The 16,176-nt window shown below is 35.4% G+C and overlaps 1 protein-coding gene across 1 annotated transcript in view; it reads right to left on the bottom strand.

The window, feature by feature from the left end:
* The window catches only part of LRRC3B (leucine rich repeat containing 3B), a 180,840-nt gene extending 165,047 nt beyond the window's left edge, over nucleotides 1–15,793 (bottom strand). Inside the window, exon 1 of the mRNA XM_075212357.1 lies at nucleotides 15,307–15,793. The gene's annotated coding sequence lies outside the window, so the exon portion shown is untranslated. The remainder of the gene's footprint in view (nucleotides 1–15,306) is intronic.
* Between the last annotated feature and the right edge of the window lie 383 nt (nucleotides 15,794–16,176).

Raw genomic sequence — 16,176 nt, 5'->3', positions numbered from 1 at the left:
TATCATCTCTCCATTGTGTGTATGACTTTCTGTCTTTTCAGCTCCTGCCCTAACAAACTCCGCTGTAATGAGTTTGCCAGGGACCTCCAGGAGTATATATGGCTCATTAGTACACTGTAGATGGCTGTAGCATCTTATAGCCTGTTCCTGTGTCCAGTCATGTTTTGTACACTTTGATCTGAATCTGCTACAACAATTACTTAGTCTCAATCCCTGAGCCTGTGAACTTGTACATTGTGTATTTGTATTAGTCTGTGTCTTATGTATCCTATACTCACTGTTGCAGTGTTCAGCCCGTGTCTTTCAAATTCTCATTTTTGTCGATACCTTGTGTTTTAGCTCATGTTAACCTCAGTTTGCCCTACTGTAGTTTAGATGATCCTTGTACTATTCCAAATCATGGAGACACCTGAATATCTGAAGGCTATCCCACAGTGAAAGGCTGCTGCTATAGGCCCAAGAACATGTAAAGACCAGGAACTCAGTGCTCCAGTAATGGTTTAGGTGACAGGTTCTTCCCTTCCCCATCCTTGTGTTCTTCCTGTCTTGTAGGATATCCTTTGTTGTGCCTGTGACCTCTTTATGTTTTCATTCCATTCATTTATCTGAAATTGTTCACTTTTCAATGATGATTTATTTTGCATATTGTATCCAATTATCATTATCTAGCCATATTCTCTTTAGAAGTTATTATCTAAAAAATTTAAAAAATATGGTATACTGTAACCAACTTCAGCAAAAATGTCATGATTGGGGTCGGAGTGCAGAAAACTCTATCTCTAGACAGTATTATGTAATTGCTCAGAAACACCAGCAAAGCAACAACTATTTTCTGGGAATTATTTTACAATGTGGTTTCACTATAGTTAGCATGTCTTATCTGTTTCTTCATTAATAATTATTTCCTAGCTTAATTCAATAACGAAGCTGTGTAAATCAGTCTTTACAACATTTTCATACCTCTCAATGATTTGCGTATCTAGCATTGGGACAGGAGGCACAGAGCCGGATTTACACCTCATGGGGCCCTAGGCAAGATATCGGTTTGGGCCCCCCCCCCCTTCACACACACATAATACACGGACGCAGTGGTCCCTCACACACACATAATACACAGACGCAGTGGCCACACACACACACACACACATAATACACAGATGCAGTGGCCACACACACACACACATAATACACGGACGCAGTGGACACACATATACACATAATACACGGACGTAGTGGACACACACACACACACACATAATACACGGACGCAGTGCACACACACACACACACACATAATATACACACACACACTTAATAAACTACCCCACCCCTCCCCCAACTTACCTTTTTCCATCTAGGAGCTGTGGAGTCTTCATCCCCTTCACACATTGGATGGCACCTGTGATGTAGTGCATGTCCCATGTGACACACAGCAGGCCACACAGAGGAGGGAGGGAGGAGACCAGCTACCACACTAGCCCCGTGTGGCCCCTCCCCCGACTCGCGGCACCCGACCCCCCGACTTGCGGCACCCGACCCCCCTTGCCCCGATTCTGCTTACCAGTATTCTCGGAAATTTTAGCTTACTTACTATATTACCATTATCACATATTGTTAAAAATGGCATACCCATAAATGTGTAATCAGCTGTATATTCATATACTGTATATCTAACCATTAGGATGAGATTTTAATGAGCATTTCACAAATAACAAATACAGCATATAACAGGCAGATAACCGTCACAAGAATTTCAAGACTACATTACAATATAAGATAACTATAACTAGGAAATATTGTTCACAAAAACTGTTTGAAATAATTCAAGTAAAAAATTTTTTTAAAAAAACCTGTTGTCGACCATTTCATGACCACTGGGAAAAATAACATTTAAGTACTTTGTGTACCAATGTGAATTTTACATTAGCATGTTTAATTAAATATATTTTAAGTTAAAGTACAACTCTAATTTAACTCTTCACCTCGTTTATATGCTTTATGCAGTACTAGAACGTTATTCCAAGAGTTAATGAGCTAGTTCTCCGGAGTATATTGATACCATATATGTGTATACTAGTTTATTTAAGTTTTGATGCAATTATAGGGCCCATCACTAACTAAATTTATTTTTCACATTTTTTTTTCCTTAATCTAGGTGAGGCAGTTTCCCATAAAATCAGCATCAGATGTACACTGTTTAACCAGAATCTAACTGCAGCTGCCATGATGGACATATCAGCTGAGATCTAGCTTACACAAGTTCTGTAAGTGCTGAAGGACAGGAGAGACCTGACATCACAATATTTCTCTATATCATTATTATTACTACAAAAAACGTAAACAATGTTTACACACTATAATTATAAATAAAATGATTATCAATTTTTATTGTAGTTATTAGGAATAACAATGACCATCATTCATTGTTCCGGTGGTAATTGAGTTATCGGTGCTGTAAACACCGATGACATCAGTTGCGTGCGCGGAAATTTTGGCTTTTAAAGCAGCAACACACAGACCCAGGTAAATATTACCTTTATGTTAGGGGTTAGAGTTAGGGTTAGGGGTTAGGAATAAAATTACTATTACCATAGTCCATGCGTTGCCGCTTTAAAAAAGAAACAAAAAACAAAGTCACGCACGCAACTGACGTCATTTGGAAGTGTCGCGATGTCCTCTCATCGGATTTGCTCTGTGTCTTTTTACTAGTAAGTAGTTATTTTTTCTATGTCGCTCTGTTCATTATCGGAATAATTATGTAGGAGTAAACAGTGTCGGTCATGTTTTGCTATCATAATTAATAGATTTCATGATGATTACAATTTATTTATTACTACTAATAAAAACAATACATTGCCTCCTTTTAGGTCAGCCTATTTTAATGGCATGGCTTTCACTGGCGAAAATGAGTCTAAATTTATCTAAATGACCTAATTCATTAAGCCTCCATTACACAAGAGCCATTAATAAAAATAACAGGTGATTGCTTTCAAAATAAGCAACAGCATACAGAACAATTTATATTAGATTGTAGACTTCCCAAATGTGCAATTATATGTTTCATGGATGATCACTTAAAATATAGTTTACAATCAGCTGAGACATTTCTAATATATAGAATTTATTGCTTTAAATTGATAACTGCTTTGTACTTTTAAAATAAGCATGTATTTATAACTTTAACAAGAAGGGAGAAACATGAATGGAAAGGAAGGGAAAAAGAAAACAAAATCCCCCAAAAGCAAATCTTCCACACCTTTTAGCCCTTATTCCTTATGTCATAATGAAACAGATTACAAAACAAGTGGACCAGAATATAGACCACTTATACTGTAGTGACCTCAATGTAAAGGAGATACATTATAATATTTTTGAGACGTTTGCTTGGGCCCCCTCTGTTGATATACAGTAAATAATTTTATACTGTAGTAGGAATTGAAGAGGTTTGTTATCTCTTAGCTTACATTGAACAAAGCACAAGGTATCCAGAACAGGAGTAATTTACACCAAAATTGGAAATGTTGGAGGAAAATCCCTACTAGTCCCTGAGTAAAAGCCTTAATAGCAGGAATGAGTTCAACCCAACTACAAATTAAAAACTAGCATACATCATAAAAAAACACATTACAATTATTTGGACAGGCTGAAATCGCACAATTGGCTAACCAGAACAAGGGAGTTACTTGATATGCCAGAATCAGTGAACCACCAGCAGCAGATTTAACGTGATAGAAAAATTATAAAATAGTTTTGATGGTGATAAATTTAGACTCATTTTCGCCAGTGAAAGCCATGCCTTTAAAATAGGCTGACCTCTATCACCAGCACCATTGCTGTGTCTTACAAATCATAAACACATGGGACGTTGATTGCTTGTTTGCGTGACTGTTTGGAGAAAATATATATGTATATATATATATATAAATATATATATATATATATATAGCTCAAATAGGGCACTATACCCCACTTCCACTGAAGCTGTATACAGGCTCTGTAAGATAGATATATATATATATATATATATATATATATATATACACACACACACACACACATACACACATCATCATCAGGTGTAGCTCGCTGCATTGTAAAGCGCATGTTGGGGCATATGAAATTGAAGGTTACTAAAGTTCCCCAAAAGTATATCTCACACTCATTATTAACCACCAAGTATTTCCATCACTCTTAGGAATACTTCATTTTAGTCCCTGACCAATTAAAAAGGCAATCACAACCTAATTTAATTTAACTTAATTTACCCAAATTTACGATTAACCAAACAGTTATAGTGCTACATAAACATAGCATTATATACCTGACACATGAATGTTATTAAACAGGATGTAATATCACAAAAAAACACAATTATTATTTAATGGGGATAACAAATTGGCATACATAAATATAAATGCAAAACATTTTCTTTAAAATAAAGAAAACATAAAACATAGATACGGAAGAACTACACTCACATACTTTTTCACATAAACCGCTGCCTGGGAAAGTCCAGAAGGTATTGACAATTTTTCAGTAGCAGATCGATCCCCAAAAACTGACAATTTCTCAAATCATTTCACTACTTTTTAAACTTTCCTTTGCCAACCGCCCTCATCCGTGACATTATTTAAAACAGATTTATGGCCCTGTAGTCCAAGAATAGTTGTAGCAATGGGTTCTTAAACACATACCATAACAACCTTCAGGAACATAGGAGAGATATGGCATTACTTACAATAAACATGGTATAATTTTCTGCCTATGTACATTATTATTATTATTATCTTTGACTTATAAGGCGCCACAAAGGGTCCGCAGCGGCGTACATTACATATACAGAAAACAGAACATAGACACAACATGATACACAAATATATACAAACAAAGGTGACAGGGTAAAGCAAATCAGATTATATCTGACAGATAGAGAAAGGGATAGTAGAAATCAGCAAGAAGAAGGCCGAAGATTAATAAAACATGTACATAGGAAATATGATTTGGTTCAGCTGAACCCTATGGGTTCTTTAATGGGCCTGTATATATGCCATTGACATATATTATTTGGTTAATTCCAGAGTTTTCAAATTTATTCAGCGGTCCTCACAAACACGTATTATGAGAATTATTGCTTTGATCCATTATGTTTCCTATAAGGAACACATAATTCTTACTGGACAAAGGAATTTAAGTTAATATTTTAGGATTTGTGGCACTCTTAACAAAGCAATAAAAAAGGGTTGATTGCTATTCTGTGATAACTGGATATCTTTGAGTAAATAATCATGGTAAGGTGACAGAAAGCAGGATTTTGGAAGTCTGTTTCCTTAATCATAATACTTTAACCCTTTGATAATCCCAGTAATTTGCCGGAAACCATATTTATCCTGATAAGGCTACAATCACGACAACATGCATACTGCATGACTAGTTTTACATGGTTGATCTGATACAGTGCATAGCGGTTAGCAATGCTGACACTGGGACCGTGAGTTCTATTCCAACCACGGCCATAACTTTGTGGAATTTGTATGTTCTCCCTATGTTTTATTCTTCTGGGTGCTCCAGTTTCCTCCAAAAATATAATGGTAGGTTAATTGGCTGCTGACTGAACGGACCTGTGTGTGCGTTTGTGTGTGTGTGCGTTTGTGTGTGTGTGTGTGTGTGTGTTTGTGTGGTAGAGAAATTAGACTGTGAGCAAGGAATGATGTGAATGATTAAATATTATCTGTAGAGAGCTGCATAATATGAATGTGCTGTATAAATAAACAATAACAATAACAACTGTACATGTAGAGACGTAATGTATCTGAAAACACAATGATTCCAAATCTATAAAATTGAAAACATTAATTTGCTACTTCTTTTTTTGCAATGTTAACTACAGGGCACTGACATATTTAACAGTATAGAAAACAAAATAACTTAATGATGATAGTGTCTCTTTAAAACTATACTAACAATTATACAGTGAGTCTAGCCACCTGATAAAATGTATTGCTTGTGTCCTTTTCTAGATCCTTGGCTTAATTACTAAATATTGAGATGTTTTTGGTAGCATTTGAATCCTTCGCAGCATTTAAAAGTTCCCTTTAGGCTATTTCTACTTAAGACTATCCAGCAATCTTCAAATATACTTTTTCTATGCAACAGTTAAACCTCTGATTTGGATTATTGAAGCATCTTAACACAAGCCAACTTTTATTTTCAGCCATTCTAAGTTAAATATTATTTATGTATTCATAAGCCAGGTAAACCTGTTCATAGGTAAGTGAGCATTTTTCAGCTGCATAAATATTTAGGAGGATATTTCGCACATCACACATAGACATGTGTGATGAAAATTGTAAAGCATTGCTGAGCTTGCTGGTGCAATATAAATAAATGTTAATAGTATTAATATTAATAAAATGGTATATCAGATCACAGAGTCTATTATGTGTCATTTAAATGCTATATAAAACATGTACATTTTTGTGTTTTTGAGTTCCACTGAGATACATACATTACCCTTTTACTCAGGGGTAGGGTGTATTGCCTAAATATTAGGCATACTACGGATAGATGGATCAATGGTGTGGCTGGGTGGATTGGTGGTATAGTTGAAGTAAATCAGAGATGTGGCCTAGTGGGTCCAGAGTTTTATAGATGGGAATATTGACAGGTATCCAGTCGCATGTCTAGTTTGCAGCTAAATATAATAAGCAGCAGAGAATATTTATCAGTCACATCAGTCCCTGCCCCATTGCAGCTCAGAGGCTAAATTCCATAACACACACTCATTAAGATGCATTTTACTTAGCAGCCAATTAAGCCATCATTGTGTTTTTGGAGTATGTGAGTATATAGCATTTTAATGAATCCCACACAAATATGGGAAGAAGATGCAATCACAACACAGATAGAACTTGGAGTATAGGTTAGTGTTAGGTCTCCCCTAACATAGATCCCCTTGTCACTGGTGGGAGGAACTTCCTAACTTGTCCAAGATACTAGCTACTAAGAATCTCTGTTTTAATTTGAATTGTAGTAAATAGGTAGGTTAGAAGCTCGGCACAAGTTTACATTATTTTGACACAGATCGAACTCTGGTTGGAATTGAACTCATGACCCCAAAACTGAGAGGCAGCAGTACTAATCACTGTGCCACCATGCCCTATTAATGCAACCATATAAACTTTTATTGTTACATTATTATAAATTCTTGCAATTAATCGGCAGGGTTTTAACAAATCATAATCTCTCTACCTTAAATTAACTAAGTTAATAAATTCTGAAAAATATGATCACACTGTGTAATATTTGTGCTGCAGGCAGAGTAAATAGTACCAGAAAAAAACATGTTAAATATTTCCAATAAATTATAGTTAAAGTTGTATTGCTGTAGGGTATTCAGAAATGATTTGCACATAAAACTTATTCTAAAAATGTAATTTTTAATGCAAAAAAAAAATCCATATCACTTTTAAAGTTAGAGATATTATTTTAATTTAAAATGTCTAGGTAATTGAATTTTTTATCAGTTGTGAAAAAATACACTTAGAAAAGGCAGTATTAAAATACTGCACAGAAATAAGTTGAGCAACATGTAAGCAAAAGTCAGTTCCTTGAGTTTTACTTTTTATTTGGGTTGTAAGAAACACTTTTATAATTTTTCTTTTTAAAAAAAAAATTAGATATTATATTGTTATTTGTTTACAAAAAACAATATATTTATTATACACTATATGGACAAAAGTATTTGGTCACACCTGTTAATTATTGAATTGAGGTGTTTCAATCAGACCCGTTGCCAGAGATGTATAAAATGAAGCACCGAGCCATGCAGTCTTCATTTGCAAACATTTGTGACACAAAATAGGTTGTTCTGAAGACTTCAACCGTGGTACTGTGATAGGACGCCACCTTTGCAACAGTTTGGGGAAGGCCCTTTTCTACTCCAACATGACTGTGCCCCAGTGCACAAAGCACGGACTACAAATACATGGTTTGATGAGTTTGGTGTGGAAGAACTTGACTGGCCCGCACAGAGCCCTGACTTCAATACCATCGAACACCATTGGGATTAACTGGAACGGAGATTGCGAGCCAGGCCTTCTAGTCCAACTTCAGTGCCTGAACTCATAAATGCTCTACAGAATGAATGGGCACAAATGTATTTAAATACAATGTCATTACTGTCTCTGTTGGTGTAATGGTCAAACGTCCGAATACTTTTGTCCATATAGTATATGTAGTGTTATATGATACACATCCAATTATTTTTGTACAATGAAGTTGATGATGTTTATATATCACAAAGGAATTTAAGACTCAAGTCAGTGACTTTGCTAGAACATACTTTATCAAAAATACTTAAAAGTTAATATAGCTCAGTGACCAATGAAGTAAAACTAATTCCTAGGGAAAAGAACTGTTCTACAAACCTAGAGAAAGTAATATAGATCATCCCTACTGATACTATACGAATAACATCTTAAATAGTTATAGTTAAAACTGAATTGAAATGTGCATTTACAACCCATAACAACCTTTCATAATGTGAATTTTAGCAAAAATGTACAAACAGAAAAAAAATCAGATTCATCCAGAATTCATTAATAGTCCTACACATGAATTGGAGGCTCACAGAGCAGGAATATATGAGAAATAGGGCTTGGGTGCTTATCTTGCGACTGGCAGAGAATTGAACAGGCCCATGTAAGATGTACATTAATGATATCTAATCCCCTCCTCTATTCACTAGAACAAAGCTTGCAAGGCAGGCAACAGATCTCTGAAACCTTTCATTATTTTTAATAACAGTTTCATACATTTTAGAAACAGTGAGTCAACCCTTACTTCTACGAAGGAGCAGAACACAGCAGAAAATATGAAATCTTATTATCAGTTATGTAAATTGTGAGTGGAGTTACCTTTTAAGAAACCATATTTATTTTGTGCTTGATAAATATTATTAATTATTATCGGTCAAACTCTCATCTTTTCACGGTCATAATATTAATTCAATTTGTAACAGGATTTATTTTTTGACTTTTAATATTGCCCTCCTTACAATCCTAATAATTTGCTAACAAGTGTCAACATGGTTCATGATATTATGCAACTACACAATAATACAAACAGTATGGAGTATGGAATAAGAACAAACCTCTGTATGGAGGTTGAATCATTTTAAAATATGTGAAGTTACCATTCACAAACAGTTACATGATGGTAAAGGACGGTAAAGATGCCATCCAATTAGGTCTATTATTTCTTAGTATACATTATTCTTACATGGGGGTGAATTTAATCACATGAGACAGCATGTCTCCTATACTTATATCATATGCCTAATAATATAGACTAATATAGACTACATCATATAGCTTATTCTATACATTGCATTACATTATGCCACTGTTAAAAGTAAGATTTACCTTCTGATAAAAGAAACTCTGGACGGTAAATATCATTGCAAAAGCTTTTTATTGCTCCCTAGTGATTACTGCATAGCTAAAATTGTGAGCTCATAAAATACACAACTGCTGTACTTCATACCTGGTAACATCAAAAATCAAGTCTGTGAAAGGGCATTGTCATTGCAAATTATTTTCAACTCTGCCACAACAACTATCAATTAACAGGAAACCCTCTCTAGAATGCTATGTTTAAACGCATACTAACCCTATTTTTATTTCCCCTCACTGTTTTTCCAATACAAGTATTAATAATTATTGTATGTATTGTATTGTATGTATTATTTTTAGTATTTCCAGTATGTTGACAAATCTGCTAGCAAAGCCTCCCATTCAGCAGAGTGCCATTATCTGTTGTTTCTCTCCCCTAATCTCTTTATGGCCTCTCAAAACCAACCTGTTTATCTAGTGTGTGATAATCCCTTCAATCCCTAATGTCTTGGAGTGGGACCTATTGGCAGAAAATAGATGTGTAACCATTGTTAGTGCAGTATGACATAAATATGGGCAGGGCAGGTCCAAAAAGTCTAAAAAAAATAGCAAAAAACTATGTTTAGGATTTCAATTATGTTTAGGGTATACATTCCCACTCGCTAGGCAAAAGACAGCAATTAAAATTTCTGAATTAGAGTGTCTTGAATGCTGAAATAAAAGATTAAAAAAGCAAAGCAACACAATTAACAAGACAGTTAACAATCTTGACATGCAACTATTTATTTTTATAAATAATAATACAATACACATCATCTAGATATTGTACTTTTAAATTCCCAATTTAAATTTTGTTTTGGTACAAGTCATTCATATTGATGTGCAACAATGCAAAGCCCTTTGCAGTACCTAATATAGCATGAGCTAACAGGATAAAATGTAATGTATGCACATATCCCATAATAATTCAGATATATGCCTTACATGCTTCATTAGCAACAGTGTCGATTTGTTATTTTTTTAATGGCAGTTTTTCCTTTTGCAAAACATTCAAGTGTAACCAAATGAAGTCAAAATACATGTAGTGTGGTGAGCAGATATGTAGAAAAATTCTATCATTATAAGAACATTATCATCAAGTAAATATATAAAACTATTCTTTTATTATATTACACTACCATCAAGTAAATACATACACCCATTATTTTACTGTAATAACAATATCATCAACAAAGACAAAACAGCATCACAATACAACATGTGAAGGTTTTGTTGCTTAGTCAAAAAATGCTTTTTGCTGTTTTTTTTAAATTCCACTTTTGCCGAGTTTTGTCACATTTGTCACATATATATATATATATATATATATATATATATATATATATACAAGTTAACCCGTGCATGATACTCATGCATTCTAGTCAAATCAAGCTACTTAAGGTGTTAAAAAGGTTCTTGTCATGCATTTGAGCCATAGCCCAGGCCTCAACCACCAACCACTCCCCACTTTCACCCCCGGCAACCACCAACCACTCCCAACTGTCACTTCTCCTTCAAGAAATATATATATATTTTTTTTAAATCTTTATAAACACTTTTAACAATTAACAAATTAAATTAACAAATTAAAAACATCTTAGTAAACCAAATTTCAGCCCTTTCTGAATTTTTTTTCCCACACACACTAAGAATTTAGCAGGTCAGTGTATAACTCCGCCCAGCAGGTGGCGCTGCAGCTTGGTTTTATTTTTTCCACACACACACACACACACAGACAGACAGAATAACACACGCCACTAGCCATTTATACAGTAGATATATATATATATATATATATATATATATATATATGTGACAAATGTGACAAAACTATATATAGACTAATATAGACTATATATATATATATATATATATATATATATATATATATATATATACACACATACACACACTAGGGTCACATAAACATGGGATGAACATACAACTTTCACACATACAGGTCACTGTTTGCAATGGAACCCATGACCCCAGCACTGTGAGGCACCAATGCTAACCACTGTGCCTCTGTGCTTCCGGGTGTTTGCTGTACTATGGGGGTTTCCCACCTATAACCATTTTGTAAATACCCTGTGCATATACTGCTATCATGACGCTGCTGCTATCTTTGGGGAGCAGTCACAATGAGTCTATAACCGACCTCCTCTGTTGTGTCAAAACTCAGTTCTGGGTCAGATAGACCCTTTATTTTACCAATTTAATATGTAAAAAATGAAAACTCGTCAAAAGTAAATAGAACCTTTACGTCTTTAAAGTGACTCAGTACTTTAACGTTGATTTATGGATTAGAAGGGGAAAGGAGTGTAGAAATAAATCTGATAAAACTAATATTGAATAAGTACAATATAATTCTCAAAAGGAAAATATTTAAAATGACCTGTGTGCTAAGCTGGGTTTAACCTGGATTTTTATTTGACAGAGAGGTTGCAGGCTTGGGGTATTTACATTGCCGCCCTACCGTTAATCCACAGTATTTCATCAGTGGTGATGCCTCGCTCCCAATCTCTCAATGCAATAGGGTCTTATAATTGCTGTGACGGGGACCTCTTTTGGACTACTGCTGTAATGCTGTAGTGGAAGAAACCAATTTACAGATAGAATATTCCAGACATTACTTATAAGGAGCCTGTCAATGTGGTCACTGCATCTGGTCTCTCTATCTTGCACTCTCATGCAGTTTTATAGCAGTTGCCAGCAGGGGACCCCAGTTACAATTACTAGCACCCTGCTATATAGAGCTAACGGTATGTTGTCATGGGAGGAACACTGGCAGATGTACATTCTAATTTGGAGTAAGGTTTATGTAACCCCTCAAAGGTCAAAACCCCCTTTAAGATAAGAATGGCCTAGTCATACATAAGATGTTGCCCAACATTCAACTTCAATAATATTTTAGTTGAAAATTAAACCATATTAGTTACTGTAACAAGTGTTTATTTTTGTTGAATCAAATATCTATTATTGAAATCTGAAACCATTTTACAATAATTACATTTATAGCAAGATGCACTATATATTGAAGTGAAGTTGAAGTTCGGAACCAAAATATTGTTGTCCTTATCAGTCTACATTGTCCTGCCTGCTTTATGTTGACATTATATTTATTTTTACTTTTTGATGTCTATATAAAATCAGCTGAGAACCAGTAAAGAAAAAGAATAAACTCTAAGTAAATACCTTATTTACATTCAAGGCACAAAGATCAATGATATAATAAAGGTTTAAATGGATTTACTTTTGCTCCTTGATAATGTATCATTGGATCACTATTCTCTTAAAGAATGATTGATCTTTAAAGTATTGTAAGCATTATTTTACCAGAAATGCTAATTACCAGCCATTAGTGAACAAAAAACGATTAATGTAAAGAATGATACATTCCACCAAAATACATCTGTAGTTCACTTTCAACCACAGTGAATATTGCCTTAAATGTCTTTTAGATAACAAGGAAGCCTCTATTATGCGGCCTTAATCATTTAACAACTGGCCTCCACTTTTCAGTAGTTTCTAGAGAAGATTTACAACTGAAGTATCTCTATTGGTTAAGATTGGGAAAGTAATTTTCAACGATCTGTCTATTTTTAAAACCCATACCATAATAATTATAAATAGCTGCTTGGCTACTGTCATTTACCATGTAGATGACTTATAATACGCATGCTGCATGCACAAAATATCATCATAGAAAATAAAAAAAGCAAGATACCTCTGCCATTTCCTGCAACACATTCAGATGAAATGTAAACGAATAGAAGCTGATTTCTTTCGTTTCCAATCAAAGCTAATCTCATTGACTCTCCATCCACCCAGTATTATGCGTGTCTCAGCTGCTGTTCTTTAAATTCTAGGATGGATACAGTCTGACTGCAAATCAACCAGCATAATAAACAACACTTATCATACTGTTTGCAGGCAGTTCAAACCAACATGACTATGGAATAATTAGAATTTGTTGTGGCTACATTACAAAGGGTGTGCTCGCAGGTCTGTTAGGAATCCACAGGCTATAGGATTTATAGTGCATGCTTTTTTCTTTCCAATAATGCCTGTTGTCTTTTATAAATGCAATTACCCACTCAATAGCAATAATACATTAACACCATGTGACTATCTATCTATCTATCTATCTATCTATCTATCTATCATACGAAGCCTCAAGTGCAGAGCTTGAACAAGGGGCATAGTGCCTATTCTTGGCTCCTGTCTCAGTAATCACCAGCTGTATTCAGCACACATAAATAACCTCATCATATCCTTCTCCTTATAAACAGCATGCTTCAAGTATCTTGTGATTCCATGGAAAACTGATCCTGTGTGACATATAGTAATACAGAGGAACAATGTATATGGGTCACAACAGTATTTATTATAGTAGTGCATGTGTGGGCATTATTCATATAATGGTATGTAACACATTGAACTGTAGAGATGCATAGATTAGATAGATAGATAGATAGATAGATAGATAGATAGATACTTTGCATTGTCTTGGACTTCTACAACAAAACACTGTTGCTGTTATCATGAAAATGACATCCTGACTTGAATATACAATTGTACTCCTGTATGGAATTAAAGCGAAGAATAACATAGATAGTTGATTTAGCTGTCAGTGATCCAGGCCCAGTGTGTACTTTGAGTGTGTGGTAAATTAAGCTAAAAATATGCTTATATTGAATAGAATAAAGGGATTGGGTTTCATTCCCAGAATCACAAGCAAAACAGGTAAATAATGGGGTTATTATCACCGGTGGGCATAAAAGCAGACATAACTCCTGTAACACAAGAGAAATGGGTCTCATTCACAGTAGGGCATATGGAAGGCCTATTGTTGACAAATCTAGACTCAGCTTATTTCTAGCAAAAGGACTAGAGAGGAGGGGGTAATTCACAGTAGCAGACATAAGAAAGGGGTACATTGCAAACATTTCCCATTTATTCTCGGCTGGAAGGAAAACAGACCTAATTCTAAGCAGCTGAAACAAAATATAACCAATTTATAAAACAATGGCTGAATAAGGTTCCTCTTTAGCAGCTGTGACCATAAAGGACTTATTACCAGTGGTGAAGACAGAATAGTGATCATTCCCAGCAGCAGAAATAATAAAAACAAAATAAAGCTTATTCCTAGAAGCAGGAAAAAAACAGGAGCTTTCGTCCAACAGCAAGAATAGAACTGGGGCTCATTCTCAGCTGCAGAAATAGTATTGGAGCTCATTCCCTACAATGGGAATAGAACAGGCTCATTTCCAGAAGGAACAGATCCACAGCTCATTCCCACCAGGAGGAAGTGGCTTGTTACGGAACAAAATGAGGACTTATTACCAGCAACAATAACAGAATGGGGATCATTCCCAACCATAGGCATAAGCTGGGGTCCATTCCCAGCAGGAGATATACTGTAAAATTGGGTCTCATTTTTAGAAGACAGAATAAAATGAAGTCTGATTCTCAGCTGCAGGAATAGAATGAGGTTATAAAGTGGGGATTCCAACCAGCAGGGTAAGTGAAACATCTAATTTCAGGGGAAGGGAAAATGAGGGTTCATTCTAGCAAGTAGGGGTAACACATTAAAGATAACCTTCCTATCAGCAGATTTGATCTTCAGTTTATTTCCAATAACAGAAACTCCTGACTCAAACTTGACTAGAGTTGAATACCGATACAAGCTGGTAGTGTCAGTCACCCTCATATACAGCACTGGCCAAAGACAACACGCAGAAAACGCAGCTAACAACCTCGAAGAACGTGATGATTACAGAATACAGAAAGGTAGATGGCAACAGATAGCAGGAATCCTCTCCGTACGTTTGAAGCGCAACAGGCGTCACATGAAAACTGGAAGCTCACTTACCTGGATAAACTACCTCACGCCACTGGAAGGAGAGGAAGAGATGGACAACATTCTGCTTGTGGTCTTTGCTGTTTGTAGTCCGGGTGTCAGTGAAATCCCAGTCCCTGACCTGTGCTCTCAGTGAGCTCCATCCATCCTGAGAGTCACTGTTTACAGAGGGCTCCCTCCAGCAGCCGCTGCTTCTCCTGCAATTATAACCCAAGGGAGGAGAAACCTGGTGAATGTGGACGAGCCAGACAATGAAGAAGCTGAACACACACAGACACACACACACCCAGCACAGTCTGACTGGGTATCTCTTCAGCAACATTCAGCACTGACTGAAGGGCTGGGTGCTGCTGCTGTGATGTGGGTGGGTGTGATTGTGACTCTACACGAGTGTCATATCTCTGGTGTGTTTATGATTTTCAGGCATGACCCTGTTTCCAGCTAATAATCTCTTAGCTGCCAGCAGACAGGCATTTCTCTCTGTAGCAATTTTCCTGCTCTGCCTGGCTGCTTACTTACCAGTCACATTACAGGAACCTGTCTAGCATAAATAATTCCTTCAGGTTGGAAAACTGCACTGGAAAATTGTGCAATCCATTCAAGTCCTCGGTAGGGAAAGGCCTTCACACTTAAAGATTATTATTATTATTGCTATTATTATTATTATTATTATTATTATTATTATTATTATTATTAATTAACACCATTTGCACTTCACTACTGATTGTGACATTAAAAGAGTTATTTGATAGAACTAACCCATAATGTCATTATGATAACATTTGAAACGTTATCATAATATACTACTCTGTGCATAAATTAGTTTAAATTGTAATGCATTGATATAATTGTTCAAAGTTTGTTCCACAAATATTATTTTCC

This window comes from Mixophyes fleayi, chromosome 5 (genome assembly GCF_038048845.1).
Source record: "Mixophyes fleayi isolate aMixFle1 chromosome 5, aMixFle1.hap1, whole genome shotgun sequence".
Taxonomy (NCBI): Eukaryota; Metazoa; Chordata; class Amphibia; order Anura; family Limnodynastidae; genus Mixophyes; species Mixophyes fleayi.
Note: the sequence above shows the minus strand (reverse complement) of the source record. Positions and strands in the feature narration are given on the sequence as shown.